The sequence below is a fragment of the Rhinopithecus roxellana genome, chromosome 14 (genome assembly GCF_007565055.1).
Source record: "Rhinopithecus roxellana isolate Shanxi Qingling chromosome 14, ASM756505v1, whole genome shotgun sequence".
Classification (NCBI taxonomy): Eukaryota; Metazoa; Chordata; class Mammalia; order Primates; family Cercopithecidae; genus Rhinopithecus; species Rhinopithecus roxellana.
In genome coordinates this window covers 63108013-63133606 of record NC_044562.1, presented here as the reverse complement: position 1 = coordinate 63133606, position 25594 = coordinate 63108013, and the positions used below count along the sequence as shown (strand labels likewise).

At 49.2% G+C, this 25594-nt stretch overlaps 1 protein-coding gene across 5 annotated transcripts in view; it reads left to right on the top strand.

The window, feature by feature from the left end:
* AGAP1 (ArfGAP with GTPase domain, ankyrin repeat and PH domain 1) overlaps positions 1 to 25594 on the top strand; it is a 650028-nt gene that overhangs the window by 70677 nt on the left and 553757 nt on the right. The window lies entirely within an intron of this gene.

The following is a 25594-nucleotide window of genomic DNA, read 5'->3' as shown; positions in this document are numbered from 1 at the left end:
TTTCTGAGCACGGTGTGTGAGAGACTGCTTTCCCTTCCTGCCGTCAACTCGCCAAGGTGCCTCCCCAGTCCCAGCAGTCTTGCTTCCCTCCACTGCCCCACGCTTTCTGGTGGCCTGGCAGACTCAGGACTATCTTTGAGTCCTTCGCAAAAGCCTCCTCCACATGCCTTCTTTTGTGAAAACCCTTAGTCCTCTTTAAGAGCAGGGCCTCTGGAGCCAGATGGCTCCGGTTCGGTCCTGGCTCCGGTCCTTTGCAGCTGGGCGACCTTGGGCAAGTCACCATGCCTCTGTGTTTTTCATCTTTAAAATGGGGATACTGGCTGGTGTTGTGGCTCATGCCTGTAATCCCAGAACTTCGGGAGGCTGAGGTGGGAGGATTAATTGAGCCCAGGAGGTTAAGACCAGCCTGGACAACATAGGGAGAACCCCGTCTCTGTAAAAAAAAAAAAAAAAAAAAAAAAAACATTAGCCCAGCATAGTGGTGTGCGTCTGTGAGGCGGGAGAATCCTTTGAGCCCAGGAAGCCAAGATTGCAGTGAGCTGGGAGCATGCCACTGCACACCAGCCTGGGGCAACAGAACAAGACCCTATCTCAAAAAATAATAAAAATAAAATAAGTACAGTCACTTTGGCCTGGGGCTCCTGTGGGGAGTCTGCAAACAGGACCTGCCTCGTGCTGAATGCAGCACCTCTGTTGTCCGTGGGAGGCGTGCAGTTCCAGCATCTCTCATGCCTCGCACCCCCTGAGCTGCCTGGCCTTGGCCGTGCCCCCCAGCCCTGGCCCACTGGGCGTCCCTAGCACGTCATTTCTTTCCATCCTGCCCCTCTTTGCTGTGTCTGGTTCTTTTATCACTGCTCTTGTGTCTGCCTCTGTGCCCCGCTCTCCTGGCCGTGGCTTGAGCTCACACTGCCATGCCTCTTGCCCAGGTGACCCCCCAAGAAGTTTCCCGAGCTCCGCTAATCAGCCCCCCTTTCCTCCGCCCAGGCAGAAACTAAGATGCCTCGGCTCCTTCTGTGGAGGAAAGTAATGTGTTAATTGGATCCAGGGTCCTCAGCACACACTGGGCTATTTTTACAGTTGGACAGGAAGTTGTCGTTTTATAACGTTCTCCTGTGTAAATTATAGCCGGGGGCCAGGGGACTTGGATTGTTAAGAAAGTGATCGTCCTGTTCTTGGATAGGGTGATTTTGGCTCTCTGGGTAAGTTCTAGGAATTTGCTGTATTCTCTTGATTCTAATGAACTTGGCTATGGCTTGGGAAGGGAACTCTGCATGGAGAGAGAGAAGGAAGGGAGCATTTCTTGAGGGTCTGGTATATGCTAGGCTCTGTGCTGGCTCTGAATTGGACTGTTTGATTGAATCCTTGTCACACCCCCGTGAAGTGGGTCTGTTACCCTCTTTTACAGCTGGGGCCACTGAGGTTCCGGCAGGTTAAGAAGCTTGCTCCAGGTCACATGGCTATCACTGGGAAGCCGGGTGGTGGGTATGGACAGGTCTGTGATTCCCAAACCCGTCCTCAGATGCTCCCGGAGCCTCTTTGTGGGAGAGTGCATGTGTCGTGGCGAGTGCGTGGCTCTGCGTTTGGAGAAAATGTCTCCGAACCAGTCAGTAGGTCTTCCTCTTTTCAGTTACCTTTTCTCATGAACGTTTTTTCTTTAGCCCACACAACCTTTTAAAATCTATTTATGACCGTGACCCTGGCCTTTATCCATCTAATCCTAAAGTGATCTGGCTACTACTGACCAGGGGAGACAGCCGGGATGCTTTCCTTGGACTGAGAAACCTGGCTTACATGACAGCCTTGTTGAGCCTTACACTCTCCAGGGATACTGTTACTATTACTGAGCATTCTTGGCTGCAGAAGTTGATTCCTTCTGCCATACAGTAGGCCAGGAAGGCCTGCAGGTACCTTCGGTGGGGGAAGGATTTTAGTTGCTCAGGCCAAATACCCGAGACAAGCTCCCTGCAAATTCCATGGAACTGTCTATACTTCTGAGTATATCTTCAAGTGCTACTCCTAAATTTAAGGTTCTTCCACTTTTCATCCAGTTCACATGTAGTTAAGGGCTTGCCTGCCTTGAGCCTGCCAGGGGGCCAGGTATGAGCGGGACCACCACCCGTGGCCAGATGTGAGCCTGGACCACCACCCATGGCCAGATGTGAGCCTGGACCACCACCCATGACCAGGTATGAGCCTGGACCACCACCCATGGCCAGATGTGAGCCTGGACCACCCACCACCCAGGGCTAGATATGAGCCTGGACCACCACCCATGGCCAGATGTGAGCCTGGACCACCACCCAGGGCTACTTGTGAGCCTGGACCACCACCCATGGCCAGATGTGAGCCTGGACCACCACCCATGACCAGGTATGAGCCTGGACCACCACCCATGGCCAGATGTGAGCCTGGACCACCCACCACCCAGGGCTAGGTATGAGCCTGGACCACCACCCATGGCCAGATGTGAGACTGGACCACCACCCAGGGCTACTTGTGAGCCTGGACCACCACCCATGACCAGGTATGAGCCTGGATCAGCACCCACGGCCAAGGTGTGAGCCTGGATCATCCTCTCAGGGCCAGGTGTGAGCCTGGGCCAGCACCCACGACCAAGGTGTGAGCCTGAACCACCACCCGTGGCCAGTTGTGAGCCAGGATCATCCTCCTAGGGCCAGGTGTGAGCCTGGACCACCACCCAGGTCCAGGTGTGAGCCTGAACCACCACCCAGGTCCAGGTATGAGCCAGGATCATCCTCTCAGGTCCAGGTGCGAGCCAGGAGCGTCCTCTCAGGTCCAGGTGTGAGCCAGGATCGTCCTTGCAGGGCCCGGTGTGAACCAGGATCATCCACGCAGGTCCAGGTGTGAGCCAGGAGCATCCTCACAGGGCCAGGTGTGAGCCAGGAGCAGTCTTGCAGGGCCAGGTGTGAGCCTGGCGTTGGCCCCATGCCACATGGTGCTCTTTGTCCCTTGTCAGCATTTTAAACCAAGGTGAAGAGGTCCCACTTAGCTATGTGGTATCTGTTTTATAGGAATGAAGGGGGTATTTTAACAGGTCCATCTTAGGATTCTCATCTCCAGGGTTGCCTGTGCAGTTACCACTCATGCCCACCCAGCATAATTAACAGTGTGACCTACGAAAGGTGGGGCGGGGCTCGCAGGAACTGACCAGGGATTCCTGTGTGTGAATGTTATTGTGAAGACACTTTACCTCATTAGTCATTTGTGATGAAAATACTCTTAAAAGGCCTGCTATAAAGCGTCAATACCAAAAGCTTCTCATGTCATTGACATTAAAAGATGTTTTGGAATTTTTTTTCTTTTTGAGACAGGGTCGGCTCTGTCACCCAGGCTAGAGTGCAGTGGCATGATTTCTGCTCACTGGAACTTCAGCCTCCCAGGCTCAAACCATTCTCCCACCTCAGCCTCCTGAGTCGCTGGGACTACAGGTGCATGCCACCATGCCTGGCTAATTTTTTATTTTGATAGAGACCGGGTTTTACCATGTTGTCCAGGCTGGTGGGCAATTTGTCCACCTCAGCCTCTTAAGATATTAAGAAACTATTAAAGAATGTTTTGCCACTGAACTATTGTTTTACAACTGAACTGTTGTTTTACAACATTTCATTATGAAAACTTTCATACAGAGAAGTGGAAATAATTTTATAGTGAGTACTTGTACCCTGTCTAGATTCGATAAGCAATATTTTCCTCTGCTTGTGTCATCTTTCATTTGCCCATTCCTCGATTGTATTATTATTATTATTATTATTATTATTATTATTATTATTATTTTGAGATAGAATTTCGCTCTTTCGCCCAGGCTGGAGTGCAATGACGTGATCTAGGTTCACTGCAATGTCCGCCTCTGGAATTCAAGCGATTCTCCTCCCTCAGCCTCCCAAGTAGCTGGGATTACAGGCATGTGCCACCACGCCTGGCTAATTTTGTATTTTTAGTGCAGACGGGGTTTCTCCATGTTGGTCAGTCTGGTTTCAGACTGCCTTAGCCTCCCAAAGTGTTGGGATTACAGATGTGAGCCACCACGCGCGGCCTTGTATTATTTTTCAGTGCATTGCAAAGTCAACGGCAGACTGAAGGACTGCTGCATCCATAGCTGCTATTATTAACTCGAGATCAATATTGATTTACTGTTTTGTTTTTTAATTTCCAGATAAGCATTCATAAACAGTGAAAAGCACAAATCATGAGTGTGCCGTGCGTTTTGGCCAGCACTTTATTTTATGAAACAGAGGACTAGGTCACCAGTGCTGTGAGTAGGCAGATCTGTCTCCTGCCTCTCTTATTTATGTTGTATGCTAAGCACCTTCCTCATCCCGCAGGACCAGCTGGGACCGGGGAGAGGCTGTTCGAGGAACATGATATGCGTATTCAGGCAGAAGTTGTTAGGGTTAACATGAGTGGACCCTAGGTTTCCCTGCCGGAAGGGGGTCCTGTGTCAGTTTCCCATGACTGTCGTAACAGCCACAAACTAGGTGGCTTAAAACAACAGAATGTCATTCTCTCACAGTTCTGGAGGACTGAAGCCCAAGATCAAGGTGTGCCCAGAGCTGTGCTCCCTCCAGAAGCTAGGGCAGGATTCCTCCTAGCCTCTTCTGGCTTCTGGTGGCCCCTAGCAATCCTGGACATCCCTTGCAGCTGCGTCACTCCAGTCTCTGCTTCTGTTATCAGGTGCCCTCTTCCTGGCGTGTGCCTTCTGGGTGGGTGTGAACTTTGGGAGGACACTGTTCACCCCAGTACAGGCCTGAGCCTGGTTGAGGGGGCTGTGTGGACCTCTCCCACAGGTCTGTCCCCCTAAAGGGAGCACACTGCCAGTGTGCCCACCCCCAGGCCAGCAGGCAGCCCTTGGCGGAGGGTGTGCACAGAGCTTGGATGTGTGGGCCGGATGTCTTTGCCTCTCCTTTCCTGTCCCAGTTTCAGTTGGAAGGATGTTCAGACATGAGAACGGGAAAAGGCCGAGCGGTGTTTGTTCACGGGAGAGGACTATCCTGCCCTCAGCTGGCCCATGGCCTTCCCTTCCAGAGTCCCGGTGGGCCCTGCCCTCAGCTGGGAGATGGGCCCTGGGTGTCATTTAGCTCAAGCACCTACCTGGTCATCCTTCTCTCCAAGCCCCAGTCACTGTCCCTGGCAGAGGTTCCACAGCTCCCCACCCACACCTGCACGCTTGCTTCTCCCGCTGTGTCTGTTCCTGTGCCGTACATCTGTATGGGAGCTATCTTTTCATGGGTCTCAGGTCTGTGCCAGTATGCAGCGGGGGAGCTGTGAACACCATGTTTTCAACCTGCTTCCTCCCAGCCCGTCGAATACTGTGGGACTGGTGGACTATTTAGAGGCCCAGGGAGTGGTGGGGAGAAGGGGCTACAGGGCAGGAGCATCTGATGGTGGTGGCCAGGAAGAAGGTGGCATTGGGGTGGGAAGAGTGGGCATTGTCCACTGTGGGGGGCAGCTGAGGAAACCAAGGGCTCTGGGCCTGTAGGGGAAGTGGGGGAGGAGAGAGGAAAGGACAAAGATGAAGGTGGAGAGGGGAAAGGTGACAGTGGTCTCTCAATACGCGGAGGGCCTTGAGAACAGGAGGGCTGTGCACTAGAGGATGCTCTGGGGCAGAACTGAGACATTTCCACAAGGTGGCTTTGGAGCTAACATCTTTGCGGGTATTTAAGCAGTGCCAGGTATGTGGCCCCTGGGAGGTTGTGCTGTGGGCTGGGTGTCACTGCCAGTTCCCTTCAGTCTCTGGGGCTGTGACTCAGTGGGGATTTCAACACTGACCTTGTGATGTCTCTAGTGGCCTCCGGGCCCCTGGACAGCATCCTGAGCTGCAGCCTGCATGAAAAGAGGCCCCTGAAGGTGTCAGGTTGTCAGATCGAGGCCCACGTGGATGTCATTCCTTACTGGGCTTGGTGATGCTCTGCCAGCTAACTTGAGGGCGAAGGGGTGCTTGCAGGTTGATGAGCAGCTCTGTGGGATCTGAGCTGCTGCTGTTCGTGGGCTGCCTGCCGTGGGCTAGGCACTGTGCGGAGCGTGGACGCCCGTTCTCTTACTCTGTTGACGCAACAACCCATTGAACCAGAATTTGTCTCCATTTTACGGAGAAAGAAACTGAAGCTCCTTGATGAAGTGAAGCCATGTCCTAAAGCCAACAGCACTTAGCATGTGGCGGGCACCTGGCAAGAACCGAGACCCAGACGGCAGGAAGGAGAAGCTGTGTGTGTGTTGGGGGAGGATGTGGATCGCTGCTGGCTCGGTGCTGGTTGTAAGAGGAAGCAACTGCAGATGTTTCTTACTGCTGCTATAACAGATTACGACATATTTAGTGGTAAAAAACAGCACACGTCATTCTCTTTGAGGTCAGAAGTCCTTAAATGCATCCACAAAGCTGTGTTCTTTCTAGAGGGTGCAGGGAGAATCCATTTCATTCCCTTTTCTAGCATCCAGAAGCCACCTGCAGTCCTTGGCTTTCATCCTGAAAGGCAGCAGTGGATGGAGCATCTTCCCACCTCTCTGTCCCTCTGTACCATCATCATGTTGACCCCTAACTTTACTGCTTCCTCTTACAAGGATGCCTGTAATTACATTGAACCCCCCTGGATAGTCCAAGACACCCTCACCTCAATGCCATTAATTTAATCACACCAGCAAAGTTCCTTTTGCCATAGAAGGATATAGCAGCATATTCATAGGTTCTGGGTGTTGGGACATGGACATTTTGGGGCACCCATGATTCCGTTTCCCTCACATTGTTAGAAAGGATCTTGGAGTAAGTCCATGACCCCAAGTGGATGCCTCTCCTGGCCAGGTGTCCCCTTGTGTATGTTATCCTTAAATCTTCCCAGCAACCTTCCAAAGTAGGTTTCGGGATTCAGGTTTACAGATAAGGAAACTAAGGCACAGGGAGACTTTTGGTGGCTCTATAGGCAGTACAGGGCAAAATGGAAAACGAACCTGGCCTCTTATGCCTCTGAGCCCTGAATTCTGCCCTCTGCCCACGTGAGCATGGTCTGTGAGCAAACCTTCCTGGGGACAGGTTCGGGGAACGGACATCCGTGGAGGGACTGTGCCCCTGTGTGAGGGTTTGCAGTCTTACACCTTTGCCAAACTCTTTCTGGGTTTTGCCCCTCACAGGAGTTCCAGGTCTTTGTATGGAGCCTGTAGGTTCTAAGACGGAGCCTTGGGTAGTTTTTATTTCTTAGGCTCTCTGGAGTTCTCCCCAATCCCCATTGCTAATCAGTAGCTGAAAGTAGATGCTATTGTTTTTCCGATTGGTGGTCTCTTTACTTGCTTAGTGAAAACAGCAAAAATTTAGAATGTTTATAGAATTGAACATGAAAAGCAGAATTGTATATCTAAGGAAAACCTGGTGTGACTGGCCCGGGATCCAAAATATTTGCACCGCCTGTCGTCTTTGTTACTCAGTCAGTTCTCTTTTTCTTTCCTTCTCTGTTTCTTTCAGTTTGGGATTTTCTTTTTGAAGAGGGAATCAAAGGGAAGTTATTTTCATTTTCTTCACAATGAGTTCCCAGGCTTCCCCCCAGCCTTTGCTTTACTTGCCGTGCCCAATTCCGTGAGAAGAAGTTGTTACATTTCTTCTTCCTAAAGCGATGATCGGTGCTACTGCCCTGGTGGAGAAGGCTTGAGCAGCCCCCAACCAGCAGCTGTTGCCACCTACAAGCCTCCGCCTCCATTAGGAAGCCATTTCTTTATGGGGCCTAGGTAGGGGCAGGAGGTTCCTTTCAAGAAAACAACAGGTTGCTTAATGCTGGTCTCCCTGTTGCTGACCAAAAGGAATGTTAAAGCCAGATCATTATCTTATAGTTATAATGTGTGTGAGAGTTCTGCTTAAAAAGAGGACAAAGACTTATTACACAAATATGCTTGGGTCCCTTTTAATGTGGGAAGCACATTCCATGTAAAGCCAGCCTCCCATTCCTGTCTGTCTTTGCAGAGACTTTGAGAAGAAGCAGTGTACTCATCGAGCGTTCTTTTGATCACTTGCTAGGTGTGTTTGGTGGTGGTTTTAGTGCTGCTCTTTGGCCTCGGCATTAGAGACTAGTTTTTTAAAATGAAGTTTCTTTGGGTGTCCCAAGATTCTTTTAAATCCAAAGACCATTTAGGTTCCAGCTTCCTTTAGCCTCGGTTTCTTCCTCTGTGAAGTGGAGATAATGGCAAACATCTGAAAACGTTTTATCAGGATTCAGTGTGACAGTGCGTGTAGGTGATTAGGCCGGTGCCTGGCAAGTAGTGCTGTTCGAGGAATCTTAGGTATCTGCATTCATCTGTTCTCACACTGCTATAAAGGAATACCTGAGACTGGGTAATTTTTATTTATTTATTTATTTATTTATTTATTTATTTATTTATTTATTTATTTATTTATTTTTAAGACAGAGTCTCGCTCTGTCACCCAGGCTGGAGTGCTGTGGCCGGATCTCAGCTCACTGCAAGCTCTGCCTCCCGGGTTCACGCCATTCTCCTGCCTCAGCCTCCCGGGTAGCTGGGACTACAGGCGCCGCCACCTCGCCCGGCTAGTTTTTTTGTAGTTTTTAGTAGAGACCAGGTTTCACCGTGTTAGCCAGGATGGTCTCGATCTCCTGACCTCGTGATCTGCCCATCTCGGCCTCCCAAAGTGCTGGGATTACAGGCTTCAGCCACCTCGCCCAGCCGAGACTGAGTAATTTATAAAGAAAACAGGTTTAACTGGCTCACAGTTCTGCAGGCTGTACAGGAAGCATGGCAGCATTTGCTCAGCTTCTGGGTGGCCTCAGGGAACTTACAGTCATCGCGGAAGGTGAAGAGGGAGCCCACGTATCACATGGTTGGAGTAGGAGTAAGAGGAGGTTGTAGGGGGATGTACCACACACTTTTAAACAGCCAGATCTCATGAGAACTCCCTATCACAACAACAGCACCAAGGGGATGGTGCTAAGCCGTTCATGGAGGATCCACCCCCGTGATCCAGTCACCTCCCACCAGGCCGCACCTCCAACATTGGGTGTTACAGTTCGACATGAAGTTTGGGATTAGGACAAGGATTCACACCATATCAGTATCTTATGCATAGTAAAGCATTTTATGAATGATTGTCTCTATATGCTGTAGCTGTGTATCCTCCAGTATAGGCCTCATGTGGCTAAATTTAAATGAAAGATTCAGTTCCTTGGGTGCACTAGCCACATTTTCCAGGCCTGATAACCATGTGCTGCTGATGGCTGCCTTATTGGACCACACAGATAATGAAAGGTTTCTGTCATGGCTGAGAGTTCTATTGGCCAGTGTTTGTTCAGCTGAGGTTAAAATATTAACCACCTACACTTCCTTTGTATCTAAACCCATTTCCTTGGTTCTTTCCCAATACTTATTGCCTGGGTAGCTCTTTGTGCTACAGGGGAATTGTGAATTTTCATTTTAAAGGCAACTCACCTGGGAGATGACTTGCTGAAAGGGAAGAGGCAGACACTGTAGTATATAGTCAGTGTTCAATGAAGGGAAAGAGGCTTCACTTCCCCCAACAAAGTGGCCCTCTGAAAGGGTTTTACTTTGTTGCCCAGGCTGGTCTTAAACTCCTAGGCTCAAAAGGTCCTCCAATCTTGGCCTCCCAAAGTGCTGGGACTACAGGCATTTGCTGCCACATCCAGCTGCTGCTCCATCTTTAAAGTTGTCTTGCCCACACTTGTGTGTGTGTGTGTGTGTGTGTATACATATATATATATTCTTTTTTTTTTTTTTTTTAAAGCAACTCGTCTTGATTGAAACTTCTCAAAACATCCAACCTGATTTTCAAAGCTCATAGCTCTGCTCCTGACTTTGGCGAGGCTTAGCCTCTAATTTGGGTCTGAACGTTATTGAGCTTTGCTTGGCAAAGCGTTGCCAGGTGGCATTACTGAGAGCCCTTGTGGGGGGGCGATTGCGTGCCGTGCCCTGTGTGCGTCAGCTGGCTCTTGTTGACAGCCTCTTGCACCGCAGCATGGCTGTGTGACTTAGGACTTTCTGGATGCACATAATTTCGGGAGTGGCATTGGAGTGCATTTGGCCTCCCCTGCAGGGCACCAGGCACGGAGTGACTGAGCCCCATGACTGGCACCTCCCTGTTGCTGTGCACTGGTGGGGGAGTTCTCTGGGCAATAGGAGTGATATCCGTCAGCCAGGTTCCACCACTGGGCACCACCGCCCTTCTCCGGCGGGTGCTCCTCTGTCCTCTAGATGTCCTGCCTCCTGCATCCTTTGCACCACACCCTACAGGTCCCGTCACCCCTGCCCTTGCTGTTTTCATCTCTGAAGTCCCTCTCATAGGGGCTTCCTGCCCACTTCTCTGCACCTGGGCTTCTGCCCCAGCTAAAATCTCACCTGTCCAGAAAATAGTGGCCAACTTCCCCATCACCTTGGCTAGAAGTCACCTCTCAATTTGGAATGCCACAGCAGCTGCCCTTAGAGTCTTCCTGCTCTGGCAGGCTGTTGTGTGTGTCACACTGACTTCAGCCCCATGAAGGAGGACCTACTGTGTGCCCAGTGTGTGCCCAGCCCCGAGCAAGGCTACACACGTGAACAGGACCAGCTCGGCTGCGGGAGCTTCTGGCGTTGGGGGCAGGCAAGCAGACATTCTGCCTGAGACTCCTTTTAGAACGTGATTGAGAAGCAGCATGAGAGCTGCTCTCAGACTCCCCCCACTGCTCCATCTTTTTTTAATTTTTTTTCTTTCTTTTTTTTTTTTTAAAGATACTATCTCGCTCTATTACCCGGGCTGCAGTGCAGTGGCACAAACAACTCAACACACCCTGGATCTCCTGGGCTCAAGCGATCCTAGAGTGGCTGGGCGACAGGCGTGTACCACCACACCTGGTTACTTTTTTACTTCCTGATAGAGACAGCGTCTTACTTTGTTGCCCAGGTTGGTCTCAAATTCCTGGGCTGAAGTGATCCTTTAACCTTAGCCCCCTGCAGTGCTGGGATTACAGGTGTGTGCCCCTGCACCCGCTGCTGCTCCATCTTTAAAATTGTCTTGCCTACACTTACTTACATTTTTTTTTTAAGCAGCTTGTCTTCATTGAGACTTATCAAAACATTCAACTTCATTTTCGGAGGAAAAAATCCTCTTATTTAAATTCTTATTTAGTCAGTGTGTATAATGTTTAATCAGATGATGTCATTATAGTTACTGTTATTAAAACTCCCATTTCATCAATTTGTGTGATATTTAAGTGATGTAATTATAGTTAGAAGGAAGCGTACGGAAGAAAGTGTGGCAACAACACTGCTGGCACTGGAGGACCGAATTCTGGTCTGCAAACGGCGTGGGTGCACCCCGTCACCAGCGTGGTGGCCTTGGCAGGTGTGCCTCGGCTCATCTGGAGAGTCAGGTCAGGGGTGGCTGGTCAGGATAGCTGTTACCACATGGAACATGCATTCCTAAATCCAAATGCTTGCCTCGCCCCAGTGCTGAGCCTGGCCAGCTGAGAGGCTGGAGACCCCATACATTCATGGCTGGAGCTGGCTCCTGGCAGAGCCTCCCTGCAGGGTAGCATTCTGTTCAGCTTTCCCCTGCTGTCTACACAACCTTTTCATTGACCCCTCCCTTCCTGTGTTGGCCAGGAGCCCGCTGGCTTCACCAGACCCTGACTGTTAGCTTGTCAGGGAGGCAGGGCCTGGGTGCCTTGGGGCCTGTCCTGTCTGAGGTCCACAGCCTGCAGGGACATCACCTAAAAGTTGTCATCAGCTTCGTTAGCAGCACGCAGACCAAGCTGGGCATTCAGCTGTGAATGCATTCTGGAACCTGAAGCATCAGGGCCTGGACGGACTTTTTCAGGTTGTTTACCGTTTGGGTAATCATCCTAAAAACGCCTTTGAGATCCACCCCCACTCCTGCCATCAGGCATTAAAATCTTCCGAACAGAAGAGCTGAAAGTGTTCCCTTACCTTAAGGGAAAGGCCTCAATGGATTGATTTAATTGTATGTGTGAAGCAGTTTTTTTTCTTTGCTAAATGCATAAACTGTATAACAAAATGTAATTAGTGAAGGTGCATTATCTGATAAAGTAAATCTCAGCTACTGGTAAGAGCCCTTTTTGACAGTGTAATTTCTCTTTTAATAGCTGTGATCAGATTATACCTTTAAATCTCTTTAAACACTTCCCACCACTGAAGTCTTTGGTTTCCTTGATTTGGTAGTTTTTACCAGGTTGTTCAAAAAGTCAAGCAGTATTGTTTTAGGTCCTTTTTGGTTCTGTGTAACAGTTAATGAATAGCTATGCACATTTGACCCCTAAAAGGAAGGCCTTTTGCTTTCTAAAGAGACTGTATTAAGAGGAATAATGGAGCAAGTACACCAGGAGAGAATGAACGAGAAAAAGAAAAGAAAAAAATCACACAAGACCAAATAACTAATTTTGAATATTTTCTGAGACCTTTGGTTTAGAATCTAAACTTAGTTGAGTCTGGGCACAGTGGATCACGCGTGTAATTCTAGCACTTAGGGAGGCCGAGGCGAGTGGATCACCTGAGCTCAGGAGTTCGAGACCAGCCTAGGCAACGTGGCAAAGCCCCGACTCTTCCAAAAATACAAAAATCAACCAGGTGTGGAGGCACACACCTATGGTCCCAGCTACATGGGAGACTGAAGTGGGATGATCGCTGGAGCTTGGGAAGTTGGGGCTGCAGTGAGCCACTATTGTACCACTGCATGCCAGCCTGGGTGACAGAGTGAGATCCTGTCTCAAAAAACAAAAACGACAAACCAGAAAAAGATGACATTGAGAATAAAGAGATGGTGGTTGGATTTGTGGGTATTTTTCCAGCTGCTCAATAGTTGTAGAAAATGTAGCTTGGCATAATGAATGTTTCCTAAATTCCTGAATTACATGTGATGTTTGTTGATTATTTGTATATGTTTTAATGTGTATTAAAAAGACACCAAAGGTGTGAGTTCATAAATATTAATACTTAGGATAAACTTAAGATTTGAAAGAATTTAAAGTTGAAGAGAGGTGAAGTAGTTGATAGTTTAGGTGGTCTTTGAATGTGGCAGAAGCCACAAAGGTGGTGCATGAAGTTTGGGAAAAGCTGAGCCAAGGAAACTTGAAGACTTTCTCCTTTAAGGACCAATGTGATTCTAGACTGTTGAACAATATCTTCAGATACCCATTTGTCCTGTTGCTCTGCCTCGCCTGTGAGCTGTGCTTGCGGGTGGCCAGGTGTTGGACACTGGTGTCCAGAGATGCGCCCTCAGACATGCGCCCTCGGCTCTATTCCTGGAACCTGGAAGAAAGGGCTGCCGTAGGGAAAGGTGTGAACGCACAAGTTTGCATGCCTAAAATTATAGCACTTTTTTATTGCAAAGGTTCTTTTCAGCTTTTTTTCTTTTCAAGTAAATGGAGATATGTCTTTTTTCTGTTTCTGGCATCCTTTTTCTTTCTGTAAAATAACCACCTCTTTCCTGAGATTGGGGAGGGAAGTATGTCTCCATTGAATTGTCTCCTGTCGACATCAGATAAGACGTTACCTTATTTTCTGTTTTCAAAAGATGATGTGAAAAAAACAAAAACAAAAAACAGTGGCATTTTTATAAGACATGTTGTCCCCTCACATAACTTCTTGGATCCCTTTCTCTTGTCTTAGGGACCTAAGCCTCTCTGGGTGTCACTGTGCATGCACAGCCTGCAATAAGCCGCTGTGTGGCAGAGACCAACTGTGGGTGATTTGCTGCTCCCTAGAGCCTGGCTGCAACAGGAGGAGCCACCAGGCTGGGAGGGCACCAGGCAGGAGGCCGGGTCCATACCTGGTGCAACCCTGGGCCTCAGGTCCCCAGTGGCAAAGGTAGGATGGGGGCTTTGGTCGCCTCTGTGCTGTGAGTCTTTGTCCAGTTCGTCAGTCGCCATATTCATTTTACTCTCCAGTCTTTTCTGTAAAAGCGTTGGGGGCCGGGAGGTGTTAACCTGGTTCACTCAGAGCTGATGCATTGATTATTTTTGTGTGTGTTGTACTCAGCACGTGCTTCTTAGTGTGCTGTGTCCTCACTTGCTGTTTCCCCTGAAGTTTGGCGAGTATGGTATGTTCTGGTCACGAGGCAGGTGGTGCTTGGGGAATATCTACTGTTGATGTGCTGGAAGCATTGCCTGATTTTTATGAGTTGACTTATTGAATCTGGTTTTAAGAACTTTGTTTCAGATATTGGTTGACTGCAGTGTTCCCAAGGGGTCATGCTGTGCCCTAAAGGCTGCTAGAACCTCAGAGGCCGTGGAGGGCAGGTTCGAGTCCCGCAGGCAACAAGGTGGAACTCAGGAGAGGAGAGGAGAGGAGAGGAGAGGGATGCCTTGGCCTGGGCCCCCTCTGAGGGAGGACTGTTGCCCCTGCTGCTGGGAGCATCATTAGCTGCAGCCCCTCATGGAGAGATGCCCAGCTTTAGGGCACATCCTATCAGACCATCTTCCCATGACTGTTCTTCCAGGGTGTGAAGGGCAGAAGGGTAGGGCCATCTGGACCCATCATGGGACGATTCAGATGGCCTCTCCATTGCTCCCTGTTGGATTGGTAAGGTGGCCTCAGGCTTGCCTGGCAGTTCAGCCTCTCTGTGGTCAGTTCTGCTTCCTCCCCTCCTTCCATAGGTATCTGTCTTCCCTCCGTACCCCAGATGCCGAACTCCACCTCCACATCTCCACCACCGAAAGCATTTCTGTTGTCCTGAAAGATCAGACTTTCTTGAACCCCCTTGTACTTCTGTCCAGTGGAAGTAGAATGCCAGCCACATAGGTCATTTAAAATTTTCTACTAGCTACATTAGAAAAAATAAAAAGAAACAGATGAAATTAATTTTAATAAACTCTGTTTAATCCAACATATCCAAAATATTATCCTTTCATTGCAATTATCTGGAATTTGTGGACGAGGTATGCTATAATCCTGTTTGGTACTGATGCTTTGGGTGGTGCTGTGTCACCTTCATTCATCACACATTTCAATTTGGCCACGTTTTAGTGCTCAGTAGCACCTGTGGCTAGAACTACTGTATTGGACACCACGGCCTTAGGGTTTTGATTTAAACCCCTTTCTCTTGACTTTCTGCCCAGAGCCTTTGCCAGATGAGACGCTGCCTCTCACTGAATGCCTGCTCGGAGCAGAGTCCTGTGTTTGTTTGGAAATGATCTGAAGCTCCTGTGTCCCTGGTCGCTTGCTGGAGTCGGTGGTAGCTGAGAGTTCCTTACTGCCCGGAGCATGGCTGTGTGGCTGCCTGACTGCATGGCTCTTCCCCTGGTTGTTTTTGTTTGGGCAGTTAACTCTGAGCATTCGGAACATTCCCCGAGTGGAACGTGTGTGTCGTCATCCCCTCGAAGGCTTGGGTGATTGAACCAGTAAACAAAAAGTGCATTCAACACAGGCTTGTCTGCTGGCCTCCCCTGGGAGAGAGAGTAGGTTTGCTATTCCTGAAATGTAATCCCTCCTTCAGTGCTGCACAAAAGCCCCATGTCTGCTCGCTGGGACCTGATAGTTCGCCTTTGTACGGATGAAAAAAACCAAACACTGAGCCTGGTCTGAGCGGGGCTGTTTGTTGAGGCTCCTGCTGCAGAGAAGGGAGCAGTGTCTGCATGGGGGCGCCTGGATCGCACCTGACACCATCCAGGTGCCTGCTTGTGCTGGCCCCGCCGTCAGGACTGCCCCTGGTGAGGAGCTGGGTACCACTGTTATCCTGCCTGCTGCTGTGAGGGTCCGAGCATGATTGGGAGCAGGGGGAAGAGTTCGGGGTGGGGGGGGGCTCAGTTCTGGGACCACCACTGATCAGTAGAGCTATAAAGGACTTGGCCGCCACCGTTGGAGCTGAGCCCCCCCAGGTCATGAAACTGCCGTCAGAGTCAGCCTGAGCTCCACGGTGCCCGTCTCCCACCTGCACTGTGCCCCACACCTTTGTGGACAAGGATCTGACCTCTCCTTCCCAACCCACGACCCAAGAACCACAATGCCTATTCCCCTTACCTGCCCCCAGGTGTTCTGGGAGAAGTCAGTGACATGACTAAGACCTTCAAAATTTATAGTAAGCATGTGACAGTGTGAAGGTACTTAGTGCCACTGAGCTGCACACTTAAAAGTGGCAGAACGGTGCATTTTATGTGTATTTCGCCGTAGTTTAAAAAATTACAGGCTGGGTACAGTGGCTTATGCCACCCCAACACTTTGGGAGGCTGAGGCAGGCAGATCACTTGAGGTCAGGAGTTCGAGACCAGCCTGGCCAACATGGTGAACCCTCGTCTCTACTAAAAATACAAAAATTAGCCGGGTGTGGTGGTGGGTGCCTGTAATCCCAGCTACTTGGGAGGCTGAGGCAGGAGAATCACTTGAACCTGGGAGGTGGAGGTTGCAGTGAGCCGAGATTGTGCCACTGCACTCCAACCTGGGCAATAGAGCGAGACTCAGTCTTTACAATAAGTCTTTACAATAAGCTATTTAAATAAACATTTGTGTGTAGCCCAATAGTTTTTCACTGTTGAGGGTCAAAATTTTACCTTTGTCTACCTGTCCCTCTAGCTGTCAGTCATACAGACCGATGTAGGTATGTCATTTGAATTGCTTCTGTTTCTTTCTCTTTGCTAGTCTAAGTCTTAGAAGAATTAAGGATTTTCTTATTACTGGCTACGGTTAAAAGGTACCTAGTTTAATCATCATGGAAAGAAAACCAGGAAACCAAATTATCATCCTGAAACAGCCTTCCCCAGCATGTGTCACCGTGGAGCGCTCATTTCTGTGGCTTGTTTACTGTCGTAAAACTTTCGTATAAGGACACACTGTGTCAGCCCCTGCCCACTGAGGGCTTCAGAAATGAAAGGCACTTCTGTTTACACCCAGCTGGCTTCTGCAGAGCCGGGCTCCAGTTTTCTCCGCATGGGAGGCACCTTGGAAACCCCTGACGGTCTCACTCTGATGCCACACAGTAGCATCCTGGGGCGGCCAGGCCACGTTCTGAGGCACCTCGTCAGTACTTGACAGTTTACCAGGCGACACTTTTGCTTTAGTCCTTCCTGGCGTGATATGACCTTTCACTGTCCTTCCCATGCCCCGAGGTCTCCAGCCTTTTTGTTAAAAAACAAAGCAAACCTTACTTGGGCGTGATCCATACAGCGGTGGGTTGCAATCCCAGGGGGGTGACTTGGCTCTTCTTGGTGTTGTTAAAAATTATTATTGAGGATTGAGGCAAAATGTACATAACATAAAGTTAACCATTTAAAAGTGAACACTTAGGCCGGGCGCGGTGGCTCAAGCCTGTAATCCCAGCACTTTGGGAGGCTGAGACGGGCGGATCACAAGGTCAGGAGATCGAGACCATCCTTGCTAACACAGTGTAACCCCGTCTCTAAAAAAAAATACAAAAAACTAGCCGAGCAAGGTGGCGGGTGCCTATAGTCCCAGCTACTTGGGAGGCTGAGGCAGGAGAATGGCATAAACCCGGGAGGCGGAGCTTGCAGTGAGCTGAGATCCGGCCACTGCACTCCAGCCTGGGCAACAGAGCGAGACTCCGTCTCAACAAAAAAACAAAAAAAAAAAAACAAAAGTGAACACTTACCTGGCATTTAGTGCACGCGCCATGTGATGTAACCACCCACCCCTGTCTAGTTCCAAAACAGTTTCATCACCCCCGAGGGGAAACCCCATACTCTTTGGCCATCATTGCCCGTTTCCCCCTCTCCCTAGCCCCTGATGACCGCCGTCTTCTGTTCCTGTGGGTTTGCCCATTCTGGACATTTCATATAAACAGAACCATACAACATGTGACCTTTTGTGACTGGGCTCTTTCCCTTAGTGTAATGTTTTTGAGATTCATCGAGGGTTGTGGCATGCATCGGTGCTTCATTCCTTTCTACAGCTGAATGATATTTCACTGTATGGAGGGACCACATTTTGTTCGTTCATTCATCTGTTGTTGGGCGTTTGGGCTGTGTCCATCTTTTGGCTACAGGGAACCATGTGGCTACAGGGAACCGTGTTCATAGCTATGAACGTGCATGTACAGGGATTTGCTGGAGTTACCATTGTCACTTCTTTGGGGTATATCCTTAGGAGCTGAGTGGTTGGGTGGAAAGGTAATTGTATTTGACTTTGTGAAGAACCGCCATACTGTTCTCCCCATTAGTGGTGAGAATGAAGACATGCCAGCCGCTTACATTTTGTTGGGCTGATTTCTTCATTTTCTTGCATCTCCTTCACAGTGGCAGCTGCGGCTTTTCCCTTGGTGCTTGTTGGAGGCAGTGGTTGAGGAGGGCACGCTTTCCACTCCGCCATTCTAGTGTCTTCTAGACGCTAGCTGAGTGTATCTTCTAGCTGAGTGTATCTGGGAGTGCTTCCCTCTTAGAACAAACGACATTAACATATGAAAACACAGCTGCTTGTGCCTGACTGGGCATTTTCATGTACAGAAGTTCTCGAAGCTGAGTTTATTGAGAATGGTTTTGTTACCTGATGATAGCTATCTTTTTGTGTTTAGTTCTTTTTGACTTCTTTGGCCTCTGATATTTTGACAGTGGCACTTAGATGACAGTCAGCAATTGCAATAGTGAATGAAATCACACAGCCTGAGTTCAAGGTGGAAAGAGAAAAATCTAGAGAGGATGTATCTGACCTGGTGTGAGAGGTGATCATCCTGTCTCTGAGCAGTGGGTTCTTGCTCTAGACCTCAGGGCATAATGTGGCCCTGCTCCTCGTGTGGTGAATAACTCGTGACTGCTGTGTTTACCACATGGCTTGACAGTTTACAAAGCACTTTTGTATATATTATTGCATCCTCTGATCCTTATGATAATCTGTGAGGTGTGGAGTAGAGGCTTTTTAAGAAACAGAGACTGCTTTGGGAGGCCTAGGTGGGCAGATCACCTGAGGTCAGAAGTTTGAGACCAGCCTGGCCAACATGGTGAAACCCCATCTCAAGAAAAAAAAAAAAAATGCCAGGTGTGGTGGTGGGTGCCTGTAATCCCAGCTACTTGGGAGGCTGAGGCAGGAAAATCATTCGAACCTGGGAGGCAGAGGTTGCAGTGAGCTGAGACCCTACCATTGCTCTCTAGCCTGGGTGACAATAGTGAAAGTCTGTGTCAAAAAAAAAAAAAAAAAGAAAGAGATGGAGACTTGGAGGTTGCACACTCTTCAGTGGAGGTGCAGGACTTCTGGCTCGGTCTTTGTTCCCAGCTTTATAAGAATTCGATCATGGATATGATTGTTTATATTGTTCTTTTTTTTAATGGATTGAGTGTGAAACTGGTGGAAATATGTTCCAGGAGGCCATTTAAAAAGAAAATAGGCGGGTACAGTGGCTCACGCCTGTAATCCCAGCACTTTGGGAGGCCGAGGCAGGCAGATTGCCTGAACTCAGGAGTTCAAGACCAGCCTGGGCAACACGGTGAAATTCCGTCTCTACTAAAATACAAAAAGTTAGCCGGGCATAGTGGTGTGTGCCTGTAATCCCAGCTACTTAAGAGGCTGAGGCAGGAGAATTGCTTGAACCCGGGAAGTGGAGGTTGCAGTGAGCTGAGATCGTACTACTGCACTGCAGCCTGGGCGACAGAGTGAGGCTCCATCTTCAAAAAAAGAAAAAAAAGAAAGAAAACAACAAGGTTACCATGGATATCCTGCAGTCACATGATCGTTCTCAAACATCACAATGATTGGTGTCAAAATTTAAAATCTGGAAGAAGAAAACTGGACTATGATTATTGAATTAGCACCTGGGGAGGTTTATTGTTCTGTGTTCACCTCAGGAAATTCTTAAGGCCTGAGTGTTGATGTCCTTCAGCAACCCAACATACTAAACGCTGTCTTTAGGAGACATGAAATGTTCCTTCCACCCAGGGAAGACGTGATTGCAGCAGGCAGGAGTTGTAGTGATGCTATGGGGCTGTCTACCCTGTACGAGTAGCAGAGACCCCTGGATCCTAGTGGGGCCCCTGGTCACCAGATGTGAGTCCTGGAGCGCATGATTGTGGTTTTGACCCATTCTTGCCCCAGCTTGAGCCTGACCTTTGGCAGGTGCAGGAGTGTGCTGAGCCTTTCTACCCAGCTGCGTGGTGCTGCCTGCAGAGGTGGTGTGGCTTTGTGTGCCGGCATTCAGGTTGTCACTAAAGCCCAAGACCAGGATTGCTTGACCTTTGCAGTGTACTGGACAGGAGCCACACCGTGTATAAGTGACTGGCCCTAAATGCTGATGAGTCCTCATGGAGAAGCATGGCTGTCCCCTTAGGCATCATGGGAGCTCGTTGCATTGATGAAGTGACTGGCCCTAAATGCTGATGAGTCCTCATGGAGAAGCATGGCTGTCCCCTTAGGCATCATGGGAGCTCGTTGCATTGATGAAGCTCTCTTGAGTCAGATTGTGGGGTTGGTTGGTCATGCATGTAATTATGTGGTGAGGTGTGGTGCCTTGAGATTAAAGGGATGCCACATTTTGGGCTTCTCAGATATAAAAGAAGGATTCTTTGGGGGAGGACCTATAAATACTTCTTAAAAGTGTTTTACAACAAACGCACAGAACGTACTTCAGAAGGAAGGATTTAGCTGCTGCAGCGATGGCCAAAGGAGCCTGGGAGAAGTCAGAGTGCAGTGGCTCGTGGTCCTTATTGGACTCTCATTGCTGTTAGCAGGAGTTGGCACTTGTTTTTGGTTTTTTGTTTTGTTTTGTTTTTTGTTTTTGTTTTTTTTGAGACGGAGTCTCGCTCTGTCGCCCAGGCTGGAGTACAGTGGCCGGATCTCAGCTCACTGCAAGCTCCGCCTCCCGGGTTTACGCCATTTTCCTGCCTCAGCCTCCCGAGTAGCTGGGACTACAGGCGCCCGCCCCCTCGCCCGGCTAGTTTTTTGTATTTTTTAGTAGAGATGGGGTTTCACCGTGTTAGCCAGGATGGTCTCGATCTCCTGACCTCGTGATCTGCCCATCTCGGCTTCCCAAAGTGCTGGGATTACAGGCTTGAGCCACCGCGCCCGGCCGGCACTTGTGTCTCCCGTCCTAGCCTCCCAGGATCACAGCTTTCTGCTGCATTTCCTAAAGTGCTTTCTAGCACTGACTGACTCCAGGAGGTAGCGCTGGCAAGGATTTCGGTGAGCCTTTGATGGAGCGTGTTCCGGAATCGGGAGGAAGCTTGTAAGGCTGCTTTCCACTCATATTACATTGTTGGGGATTTGGCTCGGAACCTGCCAAGGACCCCTGTGTGTTAAAGTTGAAATAGTTTTCCCTAGTTAATTGGCCACTTTCAGACCAGCTGCATTTTCTAGAATAATCCTCATTTGTCCTTGACTCATAAAGGGAAAGGCCAGAAGCCAGGGGCTCTGGGGCCACTCCAAGGGGGCCAGGATCAGGTGTGGGTCCCCTGCCTGGGTTAGTCTCACTGCCACAGAACCCTGGCCATGGTGATCTTACCAGAGAAACTCATTTGAACCTATGCGGCTGCTTCAGGCCGGTGGTTATTGGCCTGATAGGAAGAGAGCATACTCAGCCTCATACTCAGGCTCTCGTGTAGCTGGGGCCACAAGCGTGCACCACCATTCCTGGCTAATTTTTTTTTTTTTTTTTTTTTTTTTTTGTTAAAGATGGGGTCTCAGAGGCTTGGTGTGGTGGCTCATTCCTGTAATCCCAGCAGTTTGGGAGGCTGAGGCAGGTGGATGACTTGAGGCCAGGAGTTCGAGACCAGTCTGGCTAATACAGTGAAACCCCGTCTCTACTAAAAATACAGAAACTAGCTGGGTGTGGTGGTGTGCCTATAATCCCCGCTACTCAGGAGGCTGAGGCAGAATCGCTGGAACCCAGGAGGCGGAGGTTGCAGTGAGCCAAGATTGTACCACTGCACTCCAGCCTGGGTGACAAAATGAGATCATGTCTTAAAAAAACAACAAAAGAAGATGGGGTCTCACTTTGCTGCCCAGGCTGCTCTTTGAACTCCTGGACTTAAATGATCCTCCTGCCTCAGCCCCCCAGAGTGCTGGGATTATGGGCATGAGCCACCACACCTGGCCAGGGCCTGTTTTTAATTGTCGAATTGCCTACATTGCATTATCAGGATTGAAAACACAGTAGTGGCAGAGCCTCCTGGAGAGTGCAGACGTAGCTCATGATACCCTTGCGGTTTCTGCAGAGCATGACATCAGGCCGTCTTCCAGCCTTGCCTCACTAAGAATATGAAGCATGACCCTTAATAAGCCACTTTTTTTTTTTTTTGCATGGAAATCTGTGAAGAAAGAAGGCCTTGGGAAAGCCTGTGTCCAGGCCTGTCATTGAACATGATAATTACATTAACGAGTGATTTAAGTTCTACACTCTTTGTTCTTATAGGAACAGGGTTGAGGGAAGACTGTTGTGGGTTGAAATGTGTCCCCCAAAATAGTGATGTTCAAGTCCTAACCTTGGTAGTCGTGTGTGTGGCCATACTTGGAGACAGGGCCTTTGCCTGTAATTAGTTAAGATGAGGTCATACTAGATTGGAGTGGGTCCTGATCCAGTGATCAGTGTTCATCTGAGAAGAGGGAGGTTGCGACAGCAACAGGCAGGAAGGGCCAGGTCACGATGGAGGCAGAGGCCGGAGCAAGCCGTGCTAGGAAGAGGCAAGGAGAGATCCCCTCCCCCAGCCTTCATGAGGAGCACGGTCCTGCAGACATCTTGATTTTTTGAACTTCTGGCTTCCAGAACTGCGGGGGAATACGTTTCTGCTGTTTGAGCCACCTGGTCTGTAGTACTTGATTACAGCAGTGCTAACCCTCCCCACAGTTACCCATGACCTCTGAGTACCTATTTGCTGCTCACTCCTCCCTCTCCCATTGCCACGTGGTCTCTGCTTTTATTGCTTTTCTCAGTGGAAACTTGGAGGCCGTTGGCTATTGTGTGGCTACCCAGTGTATTGTGGCTAAGCCATTACCTCTTTTTTTTTAAAAGAAAATCCAAAACCAAAAAACTCCTTTTAGGCATCACCCCCTGGCCCTCTTAGGTCCAGTGCTTCTGCTGCTGCCCCTAGCTTCTTGCAACCTTCTTTCTGACTCTCTGATAGAGACTCTTGTGGATTTCTTGTAGCTCTGACCTTTTTCTTTAGCTTTGGTCTTTCCCTCTTTTGGCTGTGGATTCGTTTCTCATTGCTGTTGTAACAAATTACCACACACTAAATGGCTTAAAACAGCATAGGTTTAGTACAGTTCTGAAGCTCAGAAGCTCCAAATGGGTCTTACAGGCCTAAAATCAAAGGCTGTGCTCCTTTTGGAGGCTCTGGCCTCGATTTTCTTGCTTTTTCCTGCTTCAGTGACTGCTGCATTCCTGGCCTTAGCTCTGTATCACTCTGACCTCTGCCGCGGTAGCTGCGTGGCCTGCTCTGACCTTGACCTCCTGTGATTACATTAGACCCACCTGTGTAATCCAGAATCGTCACAAAACCCCCATCTCAAAGTCTTTCACCTAATCACATGCACACAGTGGCTTTGCCACGTGGAGCCACAGACTCTCAGGTTCCAGGAGTGAGTCTGTGGGCATCTCTGGGGGCCATTGTGCAGCCTGAATGCGTTCTGAGGCTTAGTATTTTGTCTCTTTGAGTTCACATTCATTTTGATCATTACATCATCATCTGCAGGGAATAGGTGATTCAATCTAGGGTTGGGAAGAGGTACTTAAAAAGGCTCCACAGAAATTTGAGTCCATTTTTACTTAAATGTACTTTTACCTTTAGAAAAACTTGCAGGTAAAAACCAACAGGTGCATTCAAACCGATCACATGCCGACTTTTACCGTCCACCACTGTCTTACCTTCTGCTGCAGGGTTGGCTTATTATTTTGTGCGGACCCGAAGTAAAGGCAGTCTCACCCTTTCTGTTTAATTGGAGGGCCTGGAGAGCACAGGTGAGTTGTTAAAAACCCAGTAAATCCTGCATGGGTTGGCAAACCAAACTACTTGGAGAAATCAGTTAAATTCTCAGGTTTCAGGATTGCAGCTGTCACTGAGAAGTGTATTTAGACAGGTTCTGGCAGCAGATTTGGTGTTGGGCTTGAGTGGGAAGGTGATTTAGGAGCTTCATGAGTGAGTCAAATGCAGGTTGGGGAAGTGGCTGAAAAAACCCCCTCCTGGAAAAAACAGTAAATGTAAGGATTTAGGTCGGCCGTTGGCTGAGTGTAAGTCAACACTGCCGTGTGTGCGTGCGCGCGTGCATACACGTGAACAGGGTGAGCCCTCAGCCCACGATACGGGCATGTTATCCAGAAGAGAGCAGAGAGAAGCCTGCTGTACTCTGCACTGACCAGACCACCCACTTTGCCCTCTGCAAACTCATTCCATGAAGGATGCAGGTGGGCCCCCTGCCGCAACCCCCGGGTGTGTGTGGAGCTGGGAAAGAGACGATTGTTGAGCCTGAAGAGGCTGTGACCTCCCCAAATATTTGGACTCCCCTGTGGAAGGCAAGGTGGAGGCAGATGTTATGTGATGTCTGGGCCTCGAATTCATAGCAGTCAGGGCTGCTGCGAGCGAGTGTCTTGTGTGCTCCTTGTGTCCATGCAGAGGCTGACGCCAGAGGATGGTGTGCACAGGCCCATGTGACCTGAAGGCCCTTGCAGACGGAGGTCTGTTGGTGATAATCCACACACTGTCCTGGACCTTGGTGTTCAGCATTTCCAACTTGTGTTGGCAGAGTAAGGCTGTGCAGGACTCTCCCTGCACAGTACGGTTTCTGTACGTGAACAACAGAGCACTAAGAGATGGGGCAAAGCTCTTCCGTCAGAGGAAGCTTAGCTTGGGGGATAAATCCTCCCATTCCTGATAGAACAGGAGGGCGGTTGGCTGGAAAAGACCTGAGTGAAGGAGTTTTCTCGAGGACGGGTTTTGTTGGAGTGTAAGTCACATACCATGCACGGCCTGTCAGCATACAGCTTGGATGAACTCACGTGTGTAACTAGCAACCAGATCCGGAGGCAGGAAATTACTAGGGTGGCAGTTTTGAGTCCCATGAAAACAAACACATTTACTCTGTCTAGCTCCATCTCTAGTTAATTCTAGTGCAGTTTAAATGCTCACAAAATCCTTATTTGAATGGATGAGTCAGTGGTTTGAATTGAATAGTTTTTGAGCCATTTGTAGGGAGAAGGTATTACCCAAACAGAAACATGGTGGTAATAATAGACTCACCTTGATTTCACTTGTTAACTGAGCAGGCACTTCTTGTCTCCTCATTCCGTGCAGAGCATTCTGGGTGGAAAAGTCGGACCGAGTTTCTGAGGGGTGAAGAGAGGACTCCTGTCTTTTAAGCAGATGGAGCTGCAAACAGCTGGAGAGTGACGGAGAATGAGAGGCAGCAGCTTTCTGTTCAGTTGCTCCTCTTCCCTGTAGTAACCATAGGTGGGAGGTTGGGATTCTGAGCTCAGGGCAGTGGGATGCTCACCATGTGCTAGGTGCTCTTTGAAGGACCAGAAATGCATTATTTTGTTTAAGTCTCACAGCAGGCCGGGCACGGTGGCTCACGCCTATAATTCCAGAACTTTGGGAGGCCAAGGTGGGTGGATCACTTGAGGTCAGCAGCTTGAAACCACCCTGGCCAACATGGTGAAACCCGTCTCTACTAAAAATATTTTTAAAAATTAACCAGGCGTCGTGGCAGGTACCTGTAA